General features: G+C 38.2%; 1 long non-coding RNA gene across 1 annotated transcript; it reads right to left on the reverse strand.

The window, feature by feature from the left end:
* Positions 1-1,354: 1,354 nt before the first annotated feature.
* LOC125101726 (uncharacterized) lies at positions 1,355-17,116 on the reverse strand. Its single transcript, XR_007127903.1, has 3 exons — positions 17,052-17,116; positions 1,945-2,054; positions 1,355-1,405 (listed from the first exon to the last, which is right to left on the reverse strand). It is a non-coding gene; the product is annotated as an uncharacterized LOC125101726 (long non-coding RNA).
* Between the last annotated feature and the right edge of the window lie 7,007 nt (positions 17,117-24,123).

Genomic DNA, 24,123 nt, shown 5'->3' on the forward strand with positions numbered 1-24,123 from the left:
GAACTATTGGCTGACCTACCAGCTAAAATCCTCAGGGATGGTTTTATCTTATGGGGCATGAATAGCTTAGAATCATTTTAAATTTCACTTCAATTTGTAAAAAAGATCAGTGCCATTGAGAGGGAACAGTCTTTTTTTTTTTTTTTTAATTTTTATTTATTCATTTGACAGACAGAGATCACAAGTAGGCAGAGAGGCAGGCAGAGAGAGAGAGGAGGAAGCAGACTCCTTGCCAAGCAGAGAGCCCAATGTGGGGCTCGATCCCAGGACCCTGAGATCATGACCTGAGCCGAAGGCAGAGGCTTAACCCACTGGGCCACCCAGGTGCCCCGAGAGGGAACAGTCTTAAGAGGGAAGGCTCTGTACAAGTTTTTTTGGTTTAATTTTTTTTCTTTTTTTTCTTTTTCCATCAGTGACAGAATTTCTGGTGTCTTTATTGTCACTTCTCAAATCTCCCTCCTGTAGCTCTTTCCTACTGACATGACCTAGTTCTCTTAATCACAAATAATCCACTTCATGGAAATTTTCCCTTCATGGAATTTCTCTCTCTTCTAGTTAAAGATTCTATCTCATTATTGTCAAAGGATAGTTTTTTCTAATATAACTTTGCTGGATTTCAATTCATCTTAACTTCATTTTTCCCTGCATTGTTTTATTACTACAGATGTTTGATGTTTTCTTCAAAAATCCATAAAGATTTGTCAACTCAGGAGCCAAGGAATATATTTTAGTCCATCATAAAACAAATGCTAATAGTTCCTGACAATTGAATCATACTTTATACATTTTCCCATAGAAACATTTCATTTTATTTTCATGGCCCTGTGAGGTGGGCCAACCAGATAAATCTTAAGATTTTAGAGTAGTAATGAACTATAAAGAACACTCAGTATAAATTTTCCATGATTGTAATTGTTAGGATATGGTATTGGCTAAAGTAACAACTAAAAGAAGATCCAACTTCAAATAAGTCAAACACAAAAGATCTCTTCTACCCCCTCCTTTTCTTTTCCTTTCTCTATGACATAATAGGAAATATGAAAGCCATCTGTTTGGTTATCCAATTTGCCAATGATGTCATTTAAAAAAAACAGGCATTCTCTATCTTTTGTTCATCATTTTTTTGTGACACACTTGTATTATTAGTCAAGGTTTTACAGAGAAAAAGAACAAATACGATGTGTATATATGGAGAAAGAGATTTATTTGATTATGTGATTATGGAAGCTGACAAGTCTGAAATCTGCAGAGCTGATGTCCCAGTTTAAGTCCAAAGCCCAGAAGCTGCTCTGGAATCAGGGGAAGTCAATGTCCCAGATTAAAAGCCATCAGGAAAAAGAGTTTTCTCCTACTCACAGTTAGTCTTTTGTCTTCTTCAGGCCTTCAGTCAACTGAAGAGGTCCACCTACATTATAAAGGACGATATGTTTCACTCGTCTACTAATTCTAATGTTAAGTACATCCAAAAATACTCTCATAGAAACACCCCAAATAATTTTTTTTGTTTTTTTTTTTTTAATTTGACAAAGAGAGAGGAATCACAAGTAGGCAGAGGGGCAGACAGAGAGAGAGAGGGGAAAGGAGGCTTCCCGCTGAGCAGAGAGCCTGATGCGGGGCTTGATCCCAGGACCCTGAGATCTTGACCTGAGCCAAAGGCAGAGGCTTAACCTACTGAGCCATCCAGGTGCCCCTAATTTTTAACAACATATTTAGGTCCCCCATGGTTAGGTCAAGTTGACACATAAAATTCACCATCATAACACTCATATTACAGAAATAAGGAGATAAGTTGCAGCAGGCTCCAGGCATCAATTCCTCACTCATTTCAATCAAAGGCCTAAATAGAAGAGTGTATATCCTTTTCTCATGATCCATTCTTAACAGCAGTGAATCTTCCCAGATAAGGTTTCTTCAAATGTCACTGGACATAATGGTATCACCTACCCTTTACCAGGCCAATTCCCACCTGGGCACTGAAATTCATATGATCATCTTAGAGAAGTCGAGCTGAAGCACTTGGCTGCCCAAGTTCAAAAGAATATTGGGGCTCCCTTCTGAAGGAAATTGCGAAGGAAACTGATTATTTCTGTAAGCACTAGATAACATCTAACTCATTGATGAAAACAAGACCTCCTTCATCTGAAAAGCACATTTATGTATTTATGGGCATTCTCTTAATGTAATTATTATGTATGGTACCTTTAAAGTTATAGTTTTTCAATAGTGATTTTTAAGATTACATATCTCAAGTTACCATCTCTAGTAACATTTCCTATCAATAGTTTCTCCTTCTAAATAGGCTTGACAGTCATACAAACCCTACTTCAACATTTCTAAGAATTGAGAAGTCCTTATTTTATTTTGTTAAACAATTCTAATTATTAAGTAGTTCTTTTCTATGTTTCCCCATACTTCAAAGAAGTATATGTTTTGTTCCCTACAAATTCTTACTGTTACATTTGGACTGTCTTTTAGGGAAGCACAGGAAAATTTTAATTTTCTTTCCATATGACTGAGTCCCTTCACAAGTAAGGCCAAAAGAAATCAAGTAGCTTGCTAAAAATCACAAAGCTACTTACTGGCAACACTAAAAGAGCTTCTCTGTCTTGTGTGATATAAGATTCTGTTTTTTCATGCACTGATAGATGCATTGATTTTCCTCCAACCCTTGAACTACTGCCTATTGAATTATTCTAATATTTCAAGTTTTTAAAAAAGAGCAGATTATAGTAAATAAGGAACTATGGATAAATTATCTAATGTTGGAACCCATACTGTATGTTTGAGCAGGATTTGCTTTTGGTGATGCTGAAATACAATTCTTATTTCCCTTCTCTTTTATGTATTCTAAACTAGAATTCTGTATCTCCATCGGTTGCTTTGTCCTTGAGCTTAAATTTATTGGCTGTATCCAAGTGGAAATTGGATTGTTGGATCCTGTTCCCATGAAAGGGAAGTTAAAATCATTAGGAGAGCAGTAGTCTAGAATAAAAATCAGAGGTCACTCTTGCATCTGAAGAAATAGACTCTGGGTCTTATGAAAGACTGTGGATGATTCTTTGCACCTCAGCAAGAGAACATGCTATTTGTTGTAACACCTTTCCCTGTCTAAAATTATCGCTATCCATTTTAGGACACTAATAAATTGTCAAGATTCTAATTTTATTAATTGATTGGCATAAAAATATGTGTAGATTTTGATATGATTAAGATATATTTTGAAGTTTTTAAGCATTTTTTCTCTAACAACCCTAGAGAGAATATGCTTTAAAAACATCACAGTATAGGAAGATGGGTCCTAGGGAAATTGAGTCAGCATTCAAAGGGAAACGGGGACTTCTTAATTTTTAACAAAGTTATTCATTCACATCACCAGGTTCCTTGGATTAAAGTGAGAAGTAAGATACAAATGACCAAACCATTCCATTTCCCGCCATTTGTTTCGAGGAATGATTCCTCATTGATTAAGCTACCCAATTTTGATGGTGCAAGATGGGCAAGCATGCACTTTAAGATCTCATTATAAAACATGGACAGTACAAATGGCTATGGGATTTCCTTTGGGATGATGGAAATGTACTGGAATTGATAGTGATGGTTATATAACTTTGTGATATCTTGAAAACCACTGAGTTCTAAGATGATAATAATCATACAACTCACAGACTGTGTCTGATCACTCCAGGGATCTTTTCCCCATTCCCTGACTGCCATTTTTTTAATCCATGTGCTTCTCTGTGTTAGACTAAAAATTACTTATATCCAATTATGCCTTCATCTAACAAATCCTTTATCTTGCACATTTCTTATGTATACAATTGACCCTTGAACAATGCAGGGGTTGGGGTGCTGATGCCCCATGAAGTTGAAAATCTGCATATAACTTGACTCTCTGCCAACTTAACTATTAATAGCATACTGTTGACCAAAAGTCTTACCAATAATATAAACAGTCAATTAATACACATATTGTATATGTATTACACAGTGTATTCTTAAAGTAAGCAAGAGAAAAGAAAAGTTTTTAAGAAAATCATAGGAGGAAATAGATTTACAGTGCAGTTCTGTAAAAAAACACATATAAGTGGGCCTGCACAGTTCAAACCTATGTTGTTCAAGAGTCATTTGTAGTACATCTTCTATTTTCTTCCTCAGTTTCTCTTTCTTTGGAAAACCGCCACTCTCCCAATCCATGTAGTTCAGGTGAACTATTAAATAGTACAATATTCAAACTCTAGCAGTGAGAATAAACACAGAGCCTGACCTGGCCAATCAGAATCTGTCTATGCAATTTACTCTGGAGACATTTGGAAGGAGAAAGTATCTCTCTTCCTCCTTCCTGTCATAAAGATGGCGTGAACTCAAGTCAAGTGTGACTGTGGGTAAACTCAGGCAAAGACAAACAGATCCAAGAGATACAGAGAGATAAAGATGGAGATGGAGAAAGAGATGAAAAGATAAGAACTCACAAAATTGTCTGAAATGTGGCTCCTCTTTGCAAGAAGCTGGATTCTCCCCTCATCCTTAGATTTCTGAAAGATAGACACTAATATATATTCCTCACCCCGCGCACACATTTCCCTACCTCAGGCTAGCTTTACTTGGGGTTTTTCTTATTCAGAAAGTCAACCATCCACATTAAATGAATAAAACACACTTCTTGCTTTTGAAAAAAACTGAAGGACTAATAGCAGAAACAAGCCTATAAAAAGATACATGTGAATAAAGAAGGAAAAAGTGTGAAAACATGTCTAAGTATGGGGGTGGAGAGCAGGGAAGTTTATGTGCAATTGTCACCAAGGCAATGAAGGAATGCATCAAACCAGAAATGACACTAAGGTTAATTGTTGAAATATCAACAGGAAGTCATCAGGAGAACTAGCTCAGAAAAATGGAAGACAATCCAAAGGAAAAAAACCAACATGAGAAAACCACTAACCATGGAACAGCATTATACAGATAGAAAAATACAACAAAATAAAAGTTACAGTAGGGCAAAGGAACCATGCTTGGCTGTGGCTGGAGAAAATGCTAATAGTACCCAGAAGCCCAATCATAGAAGTCCTTATTACTACCATGAGGAACATGGATTTTATCATCTGAGAAAGAGAAGTTAATAAAAAGTCCTAGACAGAGGAGCACATTATGATATGTTTTAATATACTGGATGGGATGACACTTAAGGCAGAGAGAAGAGTTTCCAAGCAGTTTCAATGGTACTGAAGAGACAAGATGAAGGCCACGTACTAGGAAGTGAGGGAAGGAAGGGGAGAAAAAGATCAACTTGAAAATGTCTGTTCTTTTCTTGCCTCTCCTTTGGTCTCTGGAGGCTAATTCTATACACCATCAGTATCACCTGACCTCTTGGGACTCCACTCTACTTCATTCCTTCTTATCTGGAATACAAGTAAGTATTCTTATCTGACACATCCACCTGACACATCCATCCATATCCCAGCGTGCAGAAAAAATAAGGTTTAGAGAGAGGAATGGTATGTATATCAGAAGGGGTGGCAGACACTGTGCAGATTTTTTTTAAAGATTTTATTTATTTGACAGAGATTACAGGAAGCAGAGAGGTAAGCAGAGAGGCAAGCAGAGCGTGAGGGGGAGAAGCAGGACCCCTGCTGAGCAGGGGGCCCGCAGCAGGGCTCGATCCCAGGACCCTGAGATCGTGACCTGAGCTGAAGGCAGAGGCTTAATCCACTGAGGCATCCAGGTGCCCCCAGAATTTTTAATAATACTCTTTCACAAGGTCACCCTCCACCACTCTGAAATATACTTGCTCTCTAGGGGAAACAGAGCAATGGCTTATATTCCATGCCTTTTCCTCTTATGGTATTGTATTATCACAAGAGCAATCACCTGCAAAGCCCTACTCTATGACTGACTGCCTCTGTGGCAGAGGATTCTGAAGGTGTTTTCCATGGGTCTTCAGAAGTAGGGTTCCTACTTCATGGAAATACGAACCTGGAACATCAGAGACAGGATCATGAAAAGAATATTGGAAAGGAGTGTGTTGCTGCTAAGACTGGACATCTGTTTCTCCATTATATACCCACTGGGCAATGGTATTTGAGATTCTGGCAGTTAAGCATGCAATGTTCATGGAGATCAATGGAAACCAAGGTAGGGAAACTAAAATGCTGAACTGTGGGTGTATTAGTTAGTTGAGCAAAATAGCAACAAATAATAATGGAGACATCACAGAACTTCCTGGAGAGACCTGGATTCAAATATTATTAATTCAGCCACTTACTGGTGATATACCTTTAAATGAATTTCCTAAGAATTTCCTAAGTATGTAGTGTTTCCATATAAATCTATGACAAGAGGTGCAAAGATATTTGTTTAAGAGGAGGATGTAGCTGTTGCTTTTCTCCTACCAAATGCATGTGTTCCATAACCTGGGGACACACAGAGCAGGAAGATGAGTATAGCATCTGAGAAAAGAAGCCAGGTGATTTTATTTTCAATTTTTGGCTGTACTGTCTCATCCAACATTCTCTTTTAAGTATGCTGACTAAAAATATAAATTCTTCTTTATTATTGTCCCTCTGAATGTGTCCCACCTCTCCAGCATGGAGGCTCAAAGTCCCCAAAGTATCTTTGACCTCTTCCTATTCTATTGAACAAGATGTCAGGCTAGGAGATTTTACCACATACCAACATTGCCAAAGATTCTCTTCCAAACACCAGCATAGAAGGTTTTAAGTTTTAGAGGGATATGTTTTAGCATAAAATAGGCTATTCAGAAAGTTTATAAGCATGAAATCATCAGTTATAAAAGGCCTGTTCTGATTCACTTCAAATACAAGCTTAAAGGACTGGATCCTACTTTGAAAGCAAGACTCCAAGTGAGAGGTGGATGGTACTTCAGCTGAAAATTTTTATTTTATTTATTTTATATAGTAAGTACATTGGGGGAAAGTAAAGGTAAAGCAAACACTATTCCAAGAGACTAAGGAAGCTAGCCCAGTGACCTTACATTTCTGAGACACTGAAGGAACCCTGCTATGTTTTAGGACTACTTTCTAATGTGCTTTCTACCTCAGGGAAAGTATAAGGCTTTGATTTTCAGTGCTGCCCAGGAGTATCTATGCAGTAAGACACAGCACAAGGACTCAGGGCCAATGACCCCAGGATCTTTGAATTTCATTGCTCCACCTCTTTTGGCTTCCTCATTGCTCTGCCTGTAGGAAGTACTGATGAGGTTTTCTATGCCAGAGAACTGTCAGTTACATGATTCCTTTTATTATTATTTCACATCAAATGTCTGTGAAAATAACCTTGCTACCCAACATTGTTATGTAATGTGCTTTGATTTAATTTTACAAATGTGAAATGAGTGACATCAGGGACATCAGTATACCATACAGTAGCTAATATCTTCTCATAAGTACCAGGCTCACCAGGAACGACACAAACCCTTTACACCTGTATGTGTTTACATTTACTCCCCATTTTGTCCTCTCCCAGCAAATATATTACCTGCAGGGGAAGTTAAGAATACATTAGCCTTTCCAGAATGAGGCTCCACCCCTCTATAAATGAGATGACCTAAATCCTCAGTGAAATCGTACAGTGCATGGATTAGAAGGCAGCCTGGAGACAGATGTACAGTCAGAGGAAATTACCATGAGCCTCGACCTCACAGCAGCAAAAGACTAAAAACCTTTTTCATTTCGATGTATGCAATGTTTTCAGGGGGGTTTTTAATCTATGATCATGGAAAGGACAATTTTGAAGGCATATCATTTTTCCTTCACAAGGAAGGTGATGAGGTTTTCAGGACAGGCTTGATGCGCTTACTTATTTTTTATAAAAATGCCTCAAGAAGTGACTATTTAGTAGAAAAGAAATGGATTTGAAGCCTGGCCAACCTAGGAAATGAATGCATGTCCATACCCAGGATGAGAAAACAGCTGTAGGAAAAAGAAACACATTTTATACATAATGTGAAACATATCTGGCTATGCAATAATTTTAAAATACAGCAAATTTTCACTCTACATGTGTCATCTAGTCTGTGCCTATCCATTTAGAAACTGCTCAATAAATATTTAATAGCTGGCTCATTGACATAGAATAGAGTGAGGTCAAACTAATTTGGGGAAAATAAGAAACATTACTATGAAAGATATTTTAAAAGTTGGGAACGGGTTCAGGCTACTTCAAGTTGAACTCTGGACTGATTTTGGAAGTCACAGATGGAAAATGCATAACATACAGAAAAAAACAGAAGGACAGCAAGAGTGGGACATTATGTAGTCACAAGCTATATCAGATCTTGGAAAATAAATGATTGTAGGGGAAAAAAATCAGTTCCAATTGCAAAAGTAGCTTTCGTGAACATAGTACCAGTGTATTATGTTCTAGGGAGAAAGAAGCAAATTCTACTCTTTGCCTGAAGGGTCTTATAGCTAAAGTATAATCCCTCCAGATTTAAGGCACATCCTAACAGACAGAAAAACTGAGGTGCTAAAAGTAGCTGCCTCTTCTGAAACATTAAGTAAATCTGAAACCACAAGTTTCCATTAAACGTGACTTTGAAAGAGTAGATTTGGTATTAAGGAGGATACTGGTTGTAATGAGCACTGGGTGTTGTATGTAAGTGATAAATTACTAAATTCTACACCTGAAACCAGTAGTGAATTTGAATAAAAACTTGAAACAAACCAACCGAAGCTAAATTTGAATGCAACATATTCTGTACCCAAAAAGGTGAAAACAAGATTCCAGGTAAAAGAAAATATAATAACTCTCTGAAATCCCAAAGCAAGCGAAAACCTATTAAACCCAATGTCCATTATTTGGCAATAGCTGCAAGGAGAACCAAGCTATTTTACCCACGGAGAATGAATTTTATGGATAAAGAGGAAAGGTTTTGCACACAATAGAACATTGTTTAAACTGGACTTACTTTCCACAGCTCTTCTCACTCAGTGTAATTTGAATTCATGATGGGAAAAAAACATAATGGAACATTTTTTTTCCTTGGAAGAAAACTTCATTTTTTTCATCAATTTTGCGATGGTTCCCTCAAATCAATATTGAATTATAGAATGAACTAATATAAGAAGGAGGGATGGATTCCAGGTGGTTTCCTGTTGTAGAAAGAGACCCTGACCATCACTTCGGTTGGGACCTGATTCTTTAGAGGATTGTTGTAGGCACAGTGTTTCTATGTGCCCATGGGAACCCATGTTATAACTGTAAGGATAAAGAGGGGTGAATTGAATTATTCGTGCATGTGTGTGCGTGGGCGGATGGGTGGGTGGGTGCGTTATTGCCAGAAGTCTTCAATGTATGTGTGGCCTTTCTCCCTGGTATGTGAACAGGTGATCTATAACGGAAGATTTCTTTCAGCTTAATCTTAAACTATTTTTAAATCTTATTTTTCCACAGTCTCTATCTTATTTTGTAGATTTAATTTTCCTTTTAACTTTTCCATCTGCTTTAGTCCACCTCTTTCTTCTTCCTCAATATTTAAGATCCTAACAATGGTTCATTTTGGAGTGCAAGAGTTTAAAAGGGGTCAAGTTCGGGGCGCCTGGGTGGCTCAGTGGGTTAAAGCCTCTGCCTTCAGCTCAGGTCACGATCTCAGAGTCCTGGGATCGAGCCCCACATCGGGCTCTCTGCTCAGCGGGGAGCCTGCTTCCTCCTCTCTCTCTGCCTGCCTCTCTGCCTACTTGTAATCTCTGTCTGTTAAATAAATAAATAAAATCTCTTTAAAAAAAATAAAATAAAATAAAATAAAAGGGGTCAAGTTCAAGGGAACATAATCCTTTTTCATAATTCCTGTTAATACCCCAACATTTGTTTTATACATTATATTGGACTGGACATATGTCAAGCAATTTGCTAAGGACAGGTCGTTGACAGACATATTTGTGTATCCCCTGCCTCTGGTATCACCTGTAGGGGTAATAGCAATCCACCTGTTTTGTAAGGCCAAAATCATTCTTTGGAAGTCTTACCATGGTAGCTTTAATGCTGTTTAAATAAAAGCTTTGCTGAGAAAAGTGTTTACTTTAAAATAATTTATAGGCTCCTCTTTCCTCTTCAAATAAAAAGAGTCATCAAACACACCTTTAAAAGCCAGCTCCTTTAAAAATATTACCAGAATGCTTTGGTCCAGAGCAACATCCAAAACTGCAGCCAAAAATCCTCTTGTGAGCTCCAGACTCAGACAGGAATGGCCTCAGGGCACATTTTAGTATGTGTTTAGGTGGAGTTTCCTGCAAATGGACTGAGCTGGTATCTTAGTTTGCTAGCACGGCCATAACCAAATACCACAGACTGGGTGGCTTAAAAAACAGAAATTTACTTTCTCACCGTTCTGGAGGCTAAAAGTCTGTGAACAAAGTACCTACTAATCCCATTTCTCATGAGGGTTCTCTTCCTGCTTGGAGACAGCCACCTTCTTAGCTATGTCCTCACATGGCTTCTCCTCAGTGCTGGTGTACAGAGAGAGAGAGTAAGCTCTCTGAGGGTGCCTCTTCTTAGAAGGACACAAATCTTAGCTCATTAGAGCACCATTCTTAGGAACTCGTTTAACCTTAATTGCTTCCTTAGAGGCCTCAAGCCCAAATTCAGCCACACTAAGGGTTATAGCTTTGACAAACATATAAATTTTAGGAGAACATAAGCTTTCAATCCATAATAGAAGGGAAATTGCACACAGGAGGTTTAAGGAGGCTCATTCTCAGGGTTACACCTGTAAGCAAGTACAGAGGGCAGGGCGGGGCATAGGAGTAGCCGACCTGCTGTGTGGCTGCAATGAAAGTATCTGCCCCTCTTGAGGCGTGCGCTGGAGCTAGGAAGATCCTTCAGACTAGTCCCAAGTGGTAGAAAAGGGCCCATTGTATTCTCACAATAGCCAGTCACTAACCACAAGTTGCCCACTGGAAACCGCATGAGCAATCATAGCAATTTGTTGTGTCCGAGGACAATTCCCAGTGAAGGATAGAGCTTTGACCTGTTACCAATTCATATTTCCACTAGCGGGGGGAGGGACACACTGGCTCTGAAGCAGGATGGTGAGTGAAGTACCTCCGTGTCCCTTGCACTGTCAGGTTCACTTGCTGTTTTTAGGAAGTTTGCTTCACCTAGAAAGAGCTTTCCCAGGGTACTGGTTGGGGACCTTGAAAATAAATGGTAAGAAACACAAGCTACGTTATTGCACTTGATCTCAAAGCTGTAACTGATACTCATCATCCTCTCCTCCAGTACTCATTCTAGATTCCCCTTCACCCTTGGCCAACTCCTCTGCTGGCCTAGGTGATGCCTTCCCTGGAAGGACAACTGATTCTTTCATCCATGAGAGGTCTGAGTCCCAGGAGTTACCATGTCCTTCTCATATAATGGTTACTGTACATATTCATTTAATCCTAAAGCTGGATGAGAGAGCAAAAGAGATGCTTTAGTAGGTCACCTGAGCTCAAAACACATTCTACTCTCCCCCATTATGTAACAACAGCCCTACCCCATCCCGCTGATCTGAGCCAACTGCTCCTATCAGTGCTCCCTCCTTTCTTTGACTGTTAGGTCCTTTGTCATGAGAAGACCAAAGCACCAGGATGGAAGACATAACTTAAAATCTAGAGGGACTTTACTGTCTTTCCTGGTGAGATCATTACATATTTGAGAACCATGATCTTTAGACCCATGGAGCCTAAAACTGTTGTGACAGAAATCACAGAAGGGGGGTGATGGTAAATGACACCATTTCAAATTCCATCCTTTTGTTCCCAGCCCTATGAATTCTAGACACAGAGGACATAGGATAACAAAATAGTCAATAATTTTCAGTGTTTGCCATGTCCTGAAGTATGGTACTCCATCTCTTCAAGGTATGATTTCCAACCCAACACCTCAGTTGCATGTTTAAAACACAGTTTCACTGCTGTATCAGGCTGATGGTTTCTGGTTTGTGGGAATCAGTCTTGGTCCATTCAGGCTGATGTAATAGAATATAAGAGATTAGGTGACTTGTAAACAATTTATTTCTCACAGTCTGGAAGCTGGAAAGTCCAAACTCCAGGTGCCAGCAGATTTGAAACCTGGTTCAAGATGGCCATTTTCCCTCTATGTCCTCACATGGTAGAAAAGACAGGGGAGCTTTCTGGGTTCTCTTTTATAAGGGCATTAACACCATTCCTAGAGGCCCCACCCACATATTGTAATCACCTCCCAAAGGCCTCACTTCTTAATACCATCACATTGGGTATTAGGTTTCAATATATGGGTTTTGGTGGGGAGGGGAGCAAAGCCATTCAGTCTGTAACATGTGTTGTAAAACAGGTAGACCTTGTGGTCCTGTGTCCACTATGGTGACTACATATAACTTTGTTACTATTTAGTTCACTTGATCTAAAACAAGGTAGTGCAGTATCCCATGTTAACAGATCAATCTCTAGAAACCTTTAATAGAGATGATTGTCAAGTTTCTGCCATAGGAAAAGAAATCCCATCTCCAAACTATGTGACAAACCCATTAAGGATGAATCACTGCCTCTTCAAGAGTGAAAGAAATCCAATGCAGTCAACTTCCTAGTAAGTTAGCTTACTTTGGGGGACTGGGCCAGATCAAGGGCTAACTGTTGGTCTATAATATGTACAAGTTGGACTTTTGGCAGTAGTCATAGCAAATCATCCTCATTGAGTGAAGATCCATGCTACTGGGTTTTAGATACCATTTCTGTCACCATGGTAACTCCATTTATGTGTTCTTTATTGCCAGCTCTGTGGCCAGTTGATAGATGCCGGCCAGTATGTCATTGATTTTCAGTGTATACCCCTGCTCCAAATGAACAAGAAGTCACTAATCCTTTGGAGGTCTTGGTTGTTAAATTCCTCTGATGAGCATTGAGCTGTGATCCAGAGGCCTTCACATTCTGTGCCCACTCCTATAGATCTCTTCCTGTGCCTCTTCCCCTGACCGCTTGCCCCAGAGCTTCTAATCTTTCTCTTTCCAGGGTTCAGACAATCAAGCCAGGACATTAACAGAGATTTTAAGTCTTCTTTCTGATAGAATAGAAAAGAATGCATTTCCAAGAAAGGCACATACCATGCACCACGGGCTCCCTTATTCTGCTGTAGTAAAATTACCACATCTCACATTGCAGCTGCAATTAAAGCCACTACGTGTTGAAATCTACAGTTGTCCATTGTAAACTGTTGTTATCCATCCACTCTTAATAGGGGCCAGATCAGTGCATTTAAATGAGGATATAACAGTGACCACTAACCCTACATTCTTCAAATCCTTGAAAATAGCATTGATTTCTGTCAGCCCTCCTGGGATGTAATATTGATTTTGAGTCCCCTTTTAGCTTGGGAAGTGGGTCATTTTCAAGCCATTATAATAGCATTTTCACCACATCTACCCCCAGCCCAAGTCAAGAAAACGAGAGGAGGATTCTGCTAGCTACCAACTACATCCATTCCAATTATAAATTCAGGGAATGTGTATATTAAAATGAAGTAACTCTGTACACCCAGTGGACTCACTGTGATTTGGACCAGGGCCAGGAATCCATTTATTACCTAGCTTCTACACCTTCACTCAAATAGGTGGGCTTGAAGGGTAGTATTTGTGTACTTAGATATCAACGTCAATTTAGACTCTGTTCTCATAATCCTGGAAACGTGAGGGTGTTTTTCTTTTGCCAATGTTTAATTATCTATGCAAATGGCTAGAGATCCCTTGGGAGAAGAGTAAGGGAATTATTGCTGAATATGCTTGTCACAGTATTGCAGACTCCTGCCTATTAGAGATCTGGCCTCTCCTTCAGAGAGGGATTCAAGGTCTTATAACAATCTCAGCTCCAGAATCTGGCAATCATCCAGACTTCTAATCACCCAATCAATTTCCTTTGGTTGTATCATTAAAAAATACTGTTAGATTCCCATATACCTTGCCCCAAACTCAGTTTCTATGACTACCTCCATAGCTCTCTGTATATTGGGACTCCCTGGATACCGCTTTGGTCTTTCTATTCATTGCAGTAACCGTGCCACCCCCACTCCCTGCTTCTGGCAGTTCAACACCTCACCTGATTTGTCTTCTTTCAGGGACTCTAGTTCTGTAAGAAGGTGTCCTGCTCTAACCCCAGCATATGAAGGGAAGTCATCATAGACCTTCTCAATGATGGTATTATCCCTCTCACCAGCATGGCCTCTTTGGTAAATGGGATTTCCTCTGTAGAACCTAGTAGGCAAGTGGATTTTCCAACCTGATATAACTACCTCAACATGTTATTTTTCTGAGCCTAAGGATCCTTTTTTCCTTTGTCTTGATAGTTCTATCATCTCCATTTAATGTGAGATGCCACTTTTTTAACTTAATAAGAGCCATCTCTCAGATGGTGTTACATCCTGTATCAGAGAAGAATTCCCCATATCTATAGGCTTCCCCTTGATCTGATGTCCCTGGTATCCTTTTCCCATGCAAACTCTTCCAGCTCCTGCTGGTATATATTAGCAGATCCTGCAGCTCCACTGATAAATAGCCCCTCTCTTCCTTGAGCAGGTCCAGAACATCTCATCAAGCTATGCTAGGATCTTACCTCTGTTTTGGTCTATTGCCAAGCAGGGAGGTGGATGTAAATTCTGATTAGGGGCAAACATTGTCTTGTAGGATGTCTACCTCATTTGAGAACTCTAAATGATTTTTAACAAAATGCTGAAATAGATAAAGGAACCTATCTCCTAGCAAGGGGAAGTTGTTCAGCTGCAGGATGAGCCAAATAAAGGGAATCTGTGAGTTCAAGGTCTTCAACCTTGAAATTCCCATATATATTCATCCCAATTTTCAGAGTTCCTCTTCTTCCTTACGGGGTTTTGACCTTAATGGGGAGACCTACCAAGGCTCAGAATTCAACCTTTTTGAAATTCCTATTACTCTTATGATTAGGTTCTGATCAGTGCCCTCAATCTTATGCCCTCTGATTGTAGATTCAGTGCTCTGGTTTTAAATGTTGCCTAAAATAGGTGATTAATCAGCCTGAGCCTGTAATAATCTCTTTTCAATGAATCACTGACACTTACTAATCCAATTCCACGGTCCTTATGGTTTTCTCTTTTTCCTTTCAAAAACCAAAAATCATGTATCAGTCAGTGCATATCCTTCTATCAGTATCCCATTTCAGTTCTCCACAGGGGTATATTTAACAATCGTACTTTACAACATGCCAGGGGCAATCCATACACCACCTACCACCAGTGATAGGGTCCTCATTGCCAGATGGCTGGCAAGTGATCCATCTCCAGAATTCCATTTTAGATTTGACTTCCCAAGACCACCATGAACAACTGCCTTCAGTTGAGCAACTTGGACACAGACTTTGAGACACAGTAATGTGTGCAGAAATGTATGGGAACTGATCCTAGAAGGTTCAGCTGAAAGGAAGTAAAGGACTGGGCAGAGGAAAAAGTTGATCAGCTAAGGCCCCAGACAAACCTAAGGAAAGATTTGGAGCTGGGAAGTTCCCTTGGAGTTATCTCAAAGAGAAGTAAAGGATCAGAGCCTTAGTATTTCTGCACCTACCACTGACCTGTGACAGAAAGGATAGCTATACTCAAGACCCATACAGTTCCCTGGGGCTGAGGGCCACTTCCAAGGAAGGGCACAGCCCTGAACAAACAACAGCCACTATTCTCAGCAACTAGGGAGTGGATGCATAGGCTCTGAAGACAGAATTCTAGCAGAATATCACAGTATCCACTATCTAACTACTCCATATCCTTCAGATTTCAGCTCAATCATCACTCTCCCTGGGAAGTTTTCCCTGATCTTGACCCAACCCTTCCCCCTGCAATATGCCACGTTCTGCCCAAATAGGTGAGATTCCCATTATTGTCAACATTCTTCACTTCCTGCATTTTTCTTTCCTAGAACTTACCATTATATTTAATTATATGCCTACTGGTGTGATTAGTTAATTAAAATCTATCTTCTCCATAAATCATCAGCTCCTAAAGAGTTTATTTACATAGACACTATGATATTTTTGTCCATTATTGACTCTCTAGTGCTTAGCAGAGGACCTGTTATATATTAATGCTCATTCAATATTTATTTGAATGAATATCACATTGATGAATTGCTGTCATGAATGTTGCTCACTGTAACAATAACACTATTATATGCTGAACTCACCCAAGAAGTTATTGCAAAGAACAGATTTCTGCAAGACACATATAAATTCTTCCATCAGTGACAAGTGTGTTCTTGGGTAAAATTCACAGCTTCTGGAGAGCTGCACATGGAACTATCAGAGTGAAACAACCACTCGCTAGTCAGATTGTCTTGATACCTTTTGAAATCTATGACATGGTAGCTGTGACCACCAATTCACCTTCATCTTTATATTTTAAAAAAAGAATATATGAGAGTTCTGCAAACAAAACAGGTGCTTATAAAACCATGTCTGTTTTGCCTTGCCTGATTGAATTCACATTTTAGTTCATTCCATGTTTATTGATCATGATGTTGCTGAAATATACAAATTCTATCCTAAGGTTGTAAAGCAAAAAAAATTTTGGGGGATGCATTTATTTTATATGTCAAAGGGCACTTGTATGTGGTTCAATGTCAATTTTCTTCTTATATATTGTCTGTAATACTAACTCACAGAGAATTTTTCCTTTGCTTTATCTGAAGTGGTTTTTAATCTTTTTTTTTTTTTTTACAAATAAAGATCATGTAGAAATTCCACTTATTCCTTTCCTGTAATCATCTTTTTTATTGGTTATGAGATACACAAATATTTTCCTACTGCAGGAAAAATGTTGGGACCCCATGATGCACTTTAAAGGGTGCCTGGTTAAACACACAAAAAAACGACTTCCACTGTAACACTGTAGCAGACCCTGGGCCTAAAATGGCTATTTGGTATTTATTGAATACTTTTATATCTACTGACTAGTTTTTAGCCTACTTTCTGGGATCCATGTACTGAAACTTTTAATTTCATATTTAGACCATTTAAATCCATACAGAAACAAACACAGTAAGCTATGACAGGTATACCAGATTTAGTTACCGTGACAGTCCTGTTGAAGTCAAACTGCACCGTGGTCAGTGAGACTCCTACTGTGGTCAGATCCCAAATTCTAGATCCGTGAGTTCTAGACCATTCTCACCAGGTGGTTTAGAATGGCTTTCCATGAACTACAAACAAGGAAGCTTTGTTATAAACTCTCCTTGATTCTGTAAGAACACTTTAGAGGAGGAACTTCCTAATGGAGAGGGATTTCATCTCCGTCTGCCTCGTAAGGCTCAAGCTTCAATTTCAAACCTCTACCACCAGAATCTTAGCTTGGCTTCTGCTATTTAAGCAGCACTAATTTCCAAAGACCATTGTTTCTAACAATGGTTCTGTGCTTATCTCAAATAAAAGGTAATGGATTTGTGAACAGAACATTGATCCAAGCAGTCAATATCATGCTTTGTCATCCTGAATTACACGGTTATATTTAAAAATTAGTACAGAATACTAAGGATGCCCTGAAGCAAATTGCTAAAGGAAATTGGCCAACTGGAACTGCCAAGTGTTCTGTTGCATGACTTGTCAGCTCATGTCCCAGACAATAGTAAGTCATGATGAATTAAGTGACCACATCTCAATATTTAATTGAGGGTCTGATAAACAATGGACTATATTCCACATGCTGTCCTGCCATTTATTTCCCCTCCATAATATAAGATTTGGTATCGGCTAGGAATTACGAAACTGAAAACATGCTGTTTTTGTTTAGCAAATACATGTAGAACAATGTATCACTCACTATTCTAAATGCTTTAGCCTCAACATATTTATTAGATGGGTTTGGGACACTGTGACGGAGAAAACAGGTTCTATGTCGTGGAACATTAAGAATAAAGGTGGGGTTATGGTCCATCTGCATATTAATCAATTGCCAAGTACCCCCCACCCCCCAAAAAAAACATTCAACAGTAAGACCATTAGAAACATCTCCAACAAAGCCCCTAGGAGTGGCTTATTACTGACATTGCCTGACACTTGACAAATTTACCACATGTTGGACACAGTAAGCTTTCTCCTCTTTCTACTACTAAGATGAAGAGATGTTACAGTTGTATGGCTCCATATCATGAAGAGTTAGATGCACAAAACCATGTCCACATGGAGACTAGGTTATAATAGTGCCGAAATATGTAGAACTGTTATGTGTGCTGGGATTGCTGATAGTAGTGTTTTGATATTTTTGAGTTATTATTCCATGCTTCAACAATATAGAGGGAATTGAGACCAGTTCTGCATATGTCTAGCCCCCCCCCCCAATGTAAGAATCCTCTTTTCTAGGGACAACTGAGGGTCTCAGTTGGTTAAGCATCTGACTCTCAATTTCAGCTCAGGTCGTGATCTCAGGGTTTTGAGCTGGGGCCCCATGTCAGGTTTCACACTGGGTGTGGTTTCTGCTTAGGATTCTCTCCTTCTCTCACTCTCTTTCTCTCTCTCTCTCTCCCTCTGCCTGTCCCCACCCTCTATCTTCTTCCCTCTCTTAAAAGAAAGTCCTTTTTTCTAAAGTTTTTATTATTTTTATTTCCATGCTACCCAACAGAATACGATGATTTTGACCTTCCCCTTTTAAGTTGAGGTCATTGTTGGGCAAGTCCTGAACACTACATTATTCCTATACCAATCACTGTATCTCGGATTTTACCATTTCTCACCAGATTTTATTCACAGCATTGATTTCCTAAGTGGTGGCATATTCATACACTCCTATCTTATCAGCCTTCCCTGAGGCATGAGCTCTTACATCAGAGTGTTCAGCTCTGTCATTGCTATCACTAAAGCCTCTCTTTTACCAGCAGTTGTGAAGCAGGCGGTGGCCATGGCCACAGCATGGGAGCCGGCAAAATCTCGGAAATGTTCACTGCATTTCTAAAATTGCCTGTGGTCTGGATTGCCTCTTCAAAAATATTTTGTGCAGAGCATATAATTTTCTCTTGTTCCATGACATTAATGGATTGCTTAGTCTATAAACTTCTTTCCTTATTTAATATAAACACTCACTTTAATCGAAGCTTCCCGACTTTGACAGATGACACACCAAGAGGACTTGCAGACTCCACTGCAGCTTAAATAAATACAAGCATTCACTATCTGTGGTTATTTTCACTATACAGTGCTCTGCTTGTCTGTTCCAAAACAAAAACAGATGGTGTGCTTTCTTCTGCTTCAGGCTCTGCTAGCCGTTTTTTGTAGAACACATGAAAGATGTTTGCAAGTCCATTTTTCCTTATAAAGAAAAAAATGTGTAGTGAAGGTGTCCAATGACCCTTAAATTATAGTGAGAACTTAATTCCCATTTGTAAGGCTATAGAGTGTGGGGGGAGTGGAAGATTTTCAGACAATTATTCTGATTTCTGGCTTGAACTTAATTCCATTTTCACACCATTCCACACTGTGAGTTGTTTTAGAAAAGTTAGTATCAGGCACTAAATGAAATTAAAATACTTATTTTCAAGTTTAAAGTAAATAACACAGCACTCTGAAAAACAAAGTTGACTGAATTCTCTAAGACTGAAAGGAAGAACTTTAGAAAACAGGGATGATACTCTAGGAATGTTTCTAACTGCATGTATTTAAATCTAAGTTTCTATTACTTATAACAAATCTTATCTCATCTGGAGCAACGACTGATCTGACAAGCAATACCCATCTGAGAGCCAGCTTTCCAAGTGAATCAAGGATATAAAGGACATGAGCTGCATAAATTGCATTTGACTTAATAATTAACGACATCACATATAGAGCTGCTCTGGTCATTAACTTATTATTTAAATTACGTAAGAGTAAGCAGCTTACCCTATACCCCCAGTGCACTGTTCATTAGCAGAATAGTTCTATGTCCAAATCCATGTGGACTGCTATCATTATACTGGTTTTGCTAAAAACTTTAGTTTTTCTTTCATTTGGTGCTATAGTAACCAAACAGTCATTTCTCAAATATTATTTTGCCACCTTATTGGTACTTGTTGTAATAAAAGGCAATTATATGTTTCAGCTTTCTGATGTCTCCCTGGTGTCACAAGTTAATAGAAAAAGAATCCAAACAACCTACTTTTCATCAAACAGATAACATTCTGATGACTCTAAAACTGGCTCATTAAGGGCTGAATGTTCTGATTTCTCTAGGTGTTAGAGAACCAAAGGAACTTAATAGCAGTGAATTCCACCCAGCAGCTCCCAGTAGAGAGAGGTGTTAGGAAGACTGGGATCTTCTAAGGTAATGTCTAAGGATACATCTCTTATCCCAGATCTCAAAGCACCCCAAATCCAGGGACCCCAATTTTATTCTCACCTAAGAACTGATTATGATCATCAAAATATCAAAAAAGGGTGCCAAGTGGTGCAGCTACTTTGGACAACAGTGTGGCGATTCTTCAAAATGTTGAACACAGTTACCATATAATCCAGAAATTCTACTCCTAGATACACAAGAGGACTACAAACACGCGTCCACACAAAAAGTTATACAGGAATGTTCATAATGGCATTATTCATAATAGCCATAAAGTGGAAACATCCCAAATCTCCATAAACCAATAAATGAACAAAACACGGTATATCCATACAATAGAAAATTATTTGGGAATAAAAAGAAATGAAGTACTATACATGGTACAATGTGGATGAACCTTGAAAACATTTTACCAAGTGAAAGAAACCAGCCACAAAGGAACACATATTGTATGACTCCATTTATATGAAATGTCCAGAATGTGGCTCTACAGGGACAATGAGCAGATAAGTGGTTGCTTCAAGCTTAGCTAGTGGATCTCTACTGGGGAAAGCTGGGATTGACCGCTGATGGGTGTGGGAGTTTCTTCTCAGGGTGATGAAAATGATTTAAAATGAATTGTGGTGATGGTTGAACCATTCTGTTAAGATACTGATAATGACTGAAGTATATGATTCTGATGGGTGGATTTTACTGTATGTCATTTTTATCTCAATAAAGATATTGGAATGGATACCTTGTATTGATAACTTACTATGTGTCAAACATTATATCAGGAAGTTTATACACATAAACTTATTTAATTCTCCAAACAATCCTTTTACAGATGAGGAAACCAAACCTTGGAGATGTTAAGGGTCCTGGCCTGGCTCACACAACTAGGAGGTGGCAGAATAAGTCTATCTGATTCCATAATTTCTAAGCTATATAGTTTAGTCATCAGTACATGCTTCCTTTAAGAAAGGAGCAGTAGTAAGAAACTCAGCCAATTGGATGGTTTTCAAGGTCCATGTAGCATTTTGCTAACACATAGCAACCCCTCAAAGCACTAAGCATCATTCTGGTGCTTCTTAGAAGGTAATACTGCCTACATGACCTATATAGTCTGGCTGATAGAATGTTTGTTGTTGTTACTGAATGATAATGTGCTTTAAATCGATTCAAATATTTGTTTTTGCAAATATTGAGAAGGATTCTTTTAACTTAGAGTTTTATAAGAACAATGAGACCATTGAGAAGACTCAAGACGTAAACTTTTCAATCCACTTAATATCTTATTAAAATATAATCATATAGTACAAACTACAACCAATGCACATGAAAATTTGACATTAATTTCCATTTTGGAATTGGGAAATTTACAGGATAGTAACAAAGAAAAGTATCTGAAATAGTGCCCCTCTAGTCACACTCAGGGAAGGATTTCTCCAATTCTGCAATGCCAACCACTGTGCTGAATCCTTTACTTACATTTGCAGATTCTTTCTTCATGGTAATCCCAACATGTGTGTTATTATTGCAACAGATAGATTAAGTTTTAGAAAGGTAAATTACCAATGTCACATAGAAAGTGAAAGAACCTAGACTTAACCTAAACCATGTGTGGTGCAGAAGGTCATGATCTCCCTTATCCATGAAGCTATAATTACATGTACTGTATTATTCACTAGAAATGATGCAGTGTCACAACGTGAACTTAGAACACAGGTCCCCTGCTACTAAGTGCAAATGGTAAAGAAGACAATTGATGGTTCTCAATGAGTTTCAGAAACCTTACAGTTTATTTTTCCCATCCCAAATCACAAAACTTCTTTCCCCAGATATTTATCTACTCACCATTGAGGCAGGGCTCTGGGGTAAATGCATGTCCAACACCCTTCTAAATATGACATCAACTGCCTAAATATCAGACTTCTAAGACATTAAGAGTGTATTTTATTTGATCATACACAGGCAGGACATCCTAGTTGAGAGCAATGCCAAATATCTTGATCTTTAATCACATCATGTTATTACTGTGGTAAAATTGCCAACCACGGCTACCAGTTTTGAAACTAACCAAGAATCAGGTCATCCGGTTGCATCTGTTCTCCAGCTGGTCATAATTTGGGAAGCATTGTCCTGTAAGTAGCCTACATGATTATCTTTTAAAAAGAAAATGAGAAACTATGTTACAGTGCTTCAAATCTCATTTTTTCTCATCTATTCACAAGTGAGCAATCTACATTTCCTAAGTGCTATTATTACTTGACTACAGAGTTAAATTATTTTTGCATCTCTCTCCAATCTCTCTTCTCATACTGAATAATTGATTGGTTTGCTGTATTTTCAATTGTGTAATTTAAATGCAACTGAAAATGTGTGACTCCTAGGAATGTTAAAGTTATAGGCAGACTATTGCATTTTTTTCCAATTCCCTAGATATCTCAAATAAGCCCCTTAAGTCCCCAAAATCCAAAGCATCTACAAAATTAAACTGTATTTTTCCCCCTAGGCATAATCATTGCTTGCTAATCAATATCTGTGGAGTTTGGATTAATATGGGAGGAAGTGGATAATCAAGCTAAAATTTATATTTTGGTGCCAACAGATATAAAAAGGAACTTTGGAATTTCTTCAACTAATGTATTTAAAACTAATTATTTCCCTACCAACTCAAAGAAAATTATAAAATACCTTATAAATTAGAGGCAAAATAGCATGGAGAACTGTCACCAATCTTTACACTCTATACCTCTAACAAAGAGACACAAAGTAAGACTATTATCTCGCTACCTGGAAGCCTGACTTGTACTGGATATAAGATTTCATGCAAGTTACTCAATATCTCTATCCCTAAGTTTTCTCATTTATAATGGGATGATGCTTAGAGCTTTTAGTCAGCTCTATAGCTCATAATTTCAATAAATTTTGAGTATTTCCATGTCTTACTGGAAGGAATAATAAAATTGAAAGTATTTAATAGAAGTAGAGCTTATAAAAATGAATTATACTTTTTCTAGAATATTTTTTATGGAAAATATAAATTAAAGAACCAAAATTATTTTACATTAGACTTACTTAGATTTAATCTCAAACATATTCTAAGCATCTCTGGATATGTGTCACTGTTTTGATTTGTTTTATGAGACTCATTATATTTGATGCTAAACCCTTTTGTTATAGAGGGTGTGAATTCACTTTGTTTCACTAACATCTAGAGCTAGAAAGACTTACATCAAGGCTGTGTGTGCACATGTGGGTGAGCAAGAGAGAGAGAAAGAGATAGACAAAAAGAGAGACAGGGAGAAGGAAAGAGCATATGGATAAAGTATAGCTAATTGTTCATCAAGAACAAGAAAACAAAAATAGTAAATGGAAAGCAATTTAAAGTTTAGGTACCATCTGTATGTTATGACGCATATTCTTTTTCATTTGTGGAAACCAAGTGATGGGATGCTGTTAAATTTTAAGTACCAGCACTAGACTTAGTTCTCCAAGTACCAATAGTGGGATTCTTTGGTAATAAGCAGTAAAGCATCACTTAACATTACTATATTCTTAGACAAAGAGATCTTATTTTACAGGATTGAAATATTACGTGTGTGTGTTTGTGTTTACTCTCATGTATGTACCTTAAAATTCAAGTACCAGGTACAAATAAAAACATTAATTTAATTAAAGGAGATTTTAAAAAATATAGAGAAGCTTTCGATAGTATATGATAGTGTGTTTTTAGTTTAAAAATCTCAAATACCTCCAACAGCAAAGAGTTATATGTAATCCAGTGGAAACTACTTGAGGGAGAAATTGAATTTGTTGAAAAGGAGATACAGATATCCATAACACGAGAGAGGGATT

The sequence above is a fragment of the Lutra lutra genome, chromosome 6, assembly GCF_902655055.1.
Source record: "Lutra lutra chromosome 6, mLutLut1.2, whole genome shotgun sequence".
NCBI lineage: Eukaryota > Metazoa > Chordata > Mammalia > Carnivora > Mustelidae > Lutra > Lutra lutra.